Source organism: Serinus canaria, chromosome 1A (genome assembly GCF_022539315.1).
Source record: "Serinus canaria isolate serCan28SL12 chromosome 1A, serCan2020, whole genome shotgun sequence".
NCBI lineage: Eukaryota > Metazoa > Chordata > Aves > Passeriformes > Fringillidae > Serinus > Serinus canaria.
Window position 1 is genome coordinate 32,932,463 of NC_066314.1, and position 6,136 is coordinate 32,938,598.

The following is a 6,136-nucleotide window of genomic DNA, read 5'->3' on the forward strand; positions in this document are numbered from 1 at the left end:
CCTTACACAAAAACAAAAGGCAGGGTTTACAGTCTGATAATCTCTATCCAGACCTGGAAGTAGTTGGGATGAATAGGAGGATGGTAAAGTTCTTTCCTGCAACACTCAACTCTACTACTGTCTCTCATCTCCTCCTTCTACTTCCCTTCTCCTCTCTAAATCCTCCTTGGAACCTTGCTTTTTCCAGCAGAACACCTATTGGGAGTGGCTGTTTGAGGTAAAAGAGACAAATCAAACTTAGAAATTAATCTTTGTATTCATTGGTTTTGTTACAAAAGAAGATGAACAGTTCCATTTAAGCTGGCTTTATCTGTAATCTGAGCACTTCCATCTGCTCATTATGCTTATAAGACCACATGAAGAAAATTGCATTAAATTCGTTACCAGAAAAGTATAGAAGATTTGGGGAACAGTAACAAAGAAGGGTTAGTGCACAGATGTGATTTATTTATGAAGAAAAATTATTAGCTAAACTCAGGAGCCCAGCTGAAGGCAAGTAATTGGAAGGGCTCTCAAAGGACCCTCTGGAAACAGGCTCAGATCTTACACTGTGAAAGTGTTTGCTCATTTTTATTTAGTTCTTTTTCAAGGAAAGCTCCAGATAAAAATTAAAGAAGGGGAAAGTGGCTACAAATGTTTTCCAGATCTGAGTATCACAAAAAGCTTTATAGAGCAAATGGCAGCAGTGGCCTTTGGTGGCAAACAGCTGCAAAGTAGAACTGTATGCAGGTAAATGACTTCTCTTGGGAAGCTTTAGTGGCTACCTCTGAATCAGAAAAGAAAACAGGATCTGTTCTTTGGTCCTGATTCTGAACTGTGAGAAGGGGAAGAAAAACTCTCGGGGCCTGGGCATCATCTGAGATGGTGTTTGTTGACAGAGGGCAAAATGTGCCAGAGTGCTTTGGCGGCAGACAGTGTGGATGGTGGCACACCTCCACTTCAGGCCCTGTTCTGGCCCAGGTTAGTATGCAAACATAGATGAAAATTAGGCCTAGAATCACACCCTGACAGTCACACAGTATGATACTGCTGGCAGCAGGGTGGCCTTCGGCTTAGGAAAATTAAAAAACCAATTCCATTAACCCCAGAAAATACTAGTCTTCAGTCAAATCCTGAGAGTAATGTACACCCCACCCTCTTACCCCCCTCCTCCCCCCATTCAGTCCTCCCTATTATCAGAAAAATATTCTCAAAAAGCAAAGATGAGCAACTACGCAACAATACTTACAACATATTTACTAATATCCTTTTGTTGGACAGTCTCAAAAGAAAAAGACTTTTCCTTTTATGAGATTTCTTTTTATTTAATTTTGAGTTTATTAACCAGATCTTTGCTGTGTGGTTCACCAGGAATGTAGAGATTACACCATTACAGAACAACATAGCTCAATAAATTATAAACATAAAGAACAAGTCTTGGATTCTCTGCAAAAATGCAGACTTATGCAGTTCATTTCTCCTCCAAACCATTAATTATGAAAGGATGCTGAGGAAGGGGCTGAGGGAGGGCAGGCAGGGACAAGTGAACCAAAATATTATCATGTGGTAATACCCATACTTTCATTTACAAGTAGAACTGGAGAATTTCAGGCATTTCTTAAGAAGGCTGTCTTTAATTTTCTGGGGGTTTGAGCTTTTTTTTGTTTGTTTCATTTTGGTTTGGTTGTTGTTTTTTCCGTTTCCTGTAGCCTTTTCATTAATGGAACACATTGGGATAAACATAGGAGATTTTTTCTATAAGCCACCAAGATACAGACTGTTTTAGAAAAAGTACTTCCAAGTATTACCCACTGTGAAACACTGTTAAGGGAGGTTTTATGTGTTCCTGGCAAATCAGATAACAGTACTGGATTTCTCTCTTGAGATGTACAAACCTGCAAGTATGGCATGAAGCTTGGTGAATGAATGCAACATATTTAAGCAGAAATCTTTGCACACATACACCTAATTATAAAAATAGTCATTTGGGTCGGTTTTTGGTTTTGGCTGTAACAGCAGCCATTTTATCCAGATTCTCTTTTCCCCTTGGATTTGCTTTTTCCTCCTTCAGACACAGAAAATAATAACTTATAAACCATTTTAAAAATGGTTAAAAAATGCTCTGCAACAGTATGGTTAAGATAAAGTGACCCTGGTCCCACATCTTGATGAGGTCACCATTCTGTAAGGGGAAATACAAGCCAGATGCTGCAAACATTCTGTGGCCTTGGGAAGAAAGGAGAATGAAAAGGTTGGCTTGGTTTTCTTCTGAAGCTTTTAATAAGGAGAAGTCCTGTGTCAGAACTTTGAATTAAACACAAAGAATCTGCCTCGACTCCTCAAGCTCTGACAACGCCAAGCATGTTTTCTAAGCAGAGTCCAACATTATTGCTAATGTGCTGGTTTACATTGGCAGAGTTCCAAGTTAAATCACTACATCTGTCCTAACCAGGGGGCTCTATCTTCCACCTATCAAGTTTTCAGAAAGCCCCTCTTCTCGACTATGATAAAGCATGCTGCAATATGATGGCTCTTATGACAACTCTCACTTTTAAAAGATTTTGAATGTTTATATGTCTCAAGTTCTACCAGTTTGATTCGTAATGAGGACTGTGAGACATACATATCTCATTCATGGCATGTTTGACATTTTCTGAAATTTACTGTCTAGGGAAAAAGCAATGTCAGTGGAATTAGCACTTTTTGCCTCATCTATAGAAATGTCACCCAGCTGTGAAGAGATTTCACACGAGAAACTCTGGTAAGTAAAAGTGCTAATTAATCTGCAGTCATTTTACAGCTTCTTTTCACTAGACACCACCCTCTGAAAGCTTCCATATGTTAACACCTGTTTATGGGATCCCTAGATCACAAAAATCCCCACGTTCCACTAGGAAGTCATGCTGGTGGTAGCTGACCACTCGTGGACCTTGTGTTCCAGGAGGCTCATGGCTAGCAGTAGGGACAGCTCACTGCTGTCTGGCTCCAGCACTTCAGTAACATCTCCAAAGGCAGTTAGGCTGCCTTGCTGCTGTCCAGAACTCCACTTCCTGAAAAGCTTTTCTGTGGACATGATTGCTCCATGGCACCCTGAAAGACCACAGAGTAAAACCAAAACCTTTCCACCTCAAGAGGAATGAGAGTTTAACTCTTCCTCTGCTACTTCTGCCTCCTGCCTACTGCTGTGCTAGATACATCACCTAATTTCATCCTCTGAGGAATTCCAGTTGATGCTCAGAGATGGCAAACTCAGACTTACTGTTGGTTTTGGCAGACAGGAATGTCTTGAATCTCAGATTGGGAAGCAGTGAATATGCAGGCAAATTTGAGACTAGGGAATTCTCCCCTACTCACAGCCCTAGTCAGATTTGAAGATGAACTGCTAGCCATCCTGTGAAAGAGGGTGTCTGGTGTGGGGAAACACTAAAAAATGCAGCAAGCCTTAGTCAGATCTGGAGGCTGGCATAAATATAACCCTTCAGTGTATAAATGGTACCTGTCAGAATGTTCTGAAAATTGTTTTCAGCATTTCACACACCTATTTAAAAGAGGGAGATTTATATGGGCATACTTCTTATTAAATGAATACTTGCTACTGTGGGACAAGCCACAAAGCAGTAAGAGATAGCAAATTATCTCTCCTTGTTCATCATGAATTTGCTTTTCAGGGATTTGCAATTTTTTTTCACTGAATGCATAAATATTTTGTTCAAATTTATAAACAGATTTTTTCTCCACAGACAGAAGAGTAACTTCTGTAGTGGCATAACAGATTATACATTAAGAATCATGAATTATCATGACAGTGATATCATGGTGCACTGAAAAGTAAAATCAAAGGGCTATCAAAGCATGTTGCTGTTTACTGTACATTTTTGGATTTTAGGGTGACATTTGAAGTGAGACAAGCTAGTCCCCAAAGGCTGTCTAAAATTTCCAAGTATTTTTCAAAGTGTGATTTAAAATCTTTGTGACAGGAAAGGAAATGAAATTTGGAAATCAGAGGAGAAAGTGTAACAAATACTCTGGAAAGGAGATATGATAAAATAAAATGCAATTGAAAAAATAAAAAAGAAAATTTGGAAATGGAGTGACTACAACAAAATGTACTGAGGTGAAATGAGGTGCAGTGAAAAGGACCGAGAGTTGCCAAAATTCTTCACACTGAAATCCCAAAATCAGGGAAGAAAGGTAAACAAAGACACAGGAGAAGAAATTGAAGAAATGAAATGCTAAAAAAAAAAAAAAAAGAGAAGATTCTGAAATGAAGTGAAAACAATAAAAGCAAATGGAATGACACGAAGTGCAGGGAAAAGGACTGAAGCTTGACCAGCTGATCCTCATTGAAATCACAAGATCTCATTTCCTTTCCTGAAAGGAGCAAAACATTTAGTCTCAAATATTCAAAAAAATCATCTACTCCTCACCTAACTTTAGAAAACCAACCTGACTTCACATGAGTGGCAAATAGTCATAGTTTTGAAAATCAAGCCTTACCCAATAAAGCTGGGCACATATAAAGCCATTCATAACCAGGATGCATTTGAGTGGGTGATAAGGAGAAATGGAAATGTAAGGCATCATACAACAATTTAGGATATATAGTATGGACTGTGGAAAGACTAGGAAATTCCAGTCAGCCTTACTGAATATAGTATGAAATATGTATTTTCAGAATAGACTGGGGCAGATACCCAGTTTCACTTAGACAAATACATAGTTAAATGTGAAATGATGTTTCCTAAATTGACAATGTTTCCTTACATTTCACTGAGTCAAATGTATGACTGCCTAACACCATGAAACACTTCAGTAAGCTAATGCTTTAAATTTTTAAAATTACCATCAATGTTTCCATCCCCTCTCATGTCTCCCTTTTATAGGCCATGTGTTTTCAGCCTGCCATGTCAAGCAATTACTTCATTATCTGTGAATGAAGCTGGAGAAAGAACCCCAATATTTATCACATAAGAACTGAAAACAACTATTTCAATATTCTTAAGTGTGTGTGAGACTTGCAGCTGGGTTTTAACACAGTAACAGCAGTATTTACACATCTCTGTCTCGTTATAGGTATTACTTTGACACAGTGATGTAGGTATTCCCAGAGATGGAGAAGTGGCAGAGAACCATGCCAGGACAGAGGGAGAGTCCCATGCTTCTGTGTAAGAGAGCTGTCAGTTTTGTGTGGAGGAAGGTGGCAAAGAGGGGGACATTCTTTGTAGGGTAGTCCTGCGGGTGGAAGGCCTCCTGGATCTTGCGTGGGAAGGAGTAATGAAACAATGTGGAAAAGAATTGTGTATCTTTCAGGTTAGACTGAAAGTAACCGTTATACATTGATCTATTTTATTATACATCCCTTGTTCTAAACACACATTCAAACAAGCTATGCTACTCTTCTGAAGGGTACATCTGTGCTGCTGACGGTTTCTCAGAAGCTGTGCAAATTATTTGTGCATTCTATTTAGTGTAGTAGGGGCACATTTCTGCGTTGCACTTTGGTCTTTTGGGGTGTGAAACCACCCAGTTATTTAATCTCAATCAGAAGAATCCACCAGCACCTGCTGCTTTTGTGTCTCTAATTTGTTTGCCAGTACTCTGATGCCTCAGTGAGACATCCACAGCAACCTCCAGTGTACTCTGTAACAGTATAGAGCAAAACAAAGAAGAAATTGGAAGAAAATAGTTAAAAAAAAAAAAAAAAGACAGGGCAAATCAAAATACAGGAGTCAGCAAAATGATTTTTTTTAGAAAAATAAATCTTACAAAACTTAATTAATTGACGAAAACACATGCTTGCTAGTGGCGTGAACATGTAAAAATACAACTGCAAAATTTTGCTGAAAAAACAGAGCTATGTAACAACATGGCAAATATTAACCTGCTAACTACTAACCATGAAAATCAGTTTAAAACAGGTTGTAGAAAGACACGCTTTCATGACTGTACAGCAGGATTTCTGGGGGACTTCAGTGAGAGATCAATACTGAACATGAGAAGGCTTGGTATTTCATCAATGAACTGTCATAAAGATTGAGAAAAGGCAAGGATCCGGTGTTGAGCAAAAGGCTAAGCAGCAATTGCCAGGGTTACAGTGTAGGGAAGGAAAGGTGCTTTTCAGCGAGGGTCTTCCGGAGAACAGTTTGCCAGTTATCCA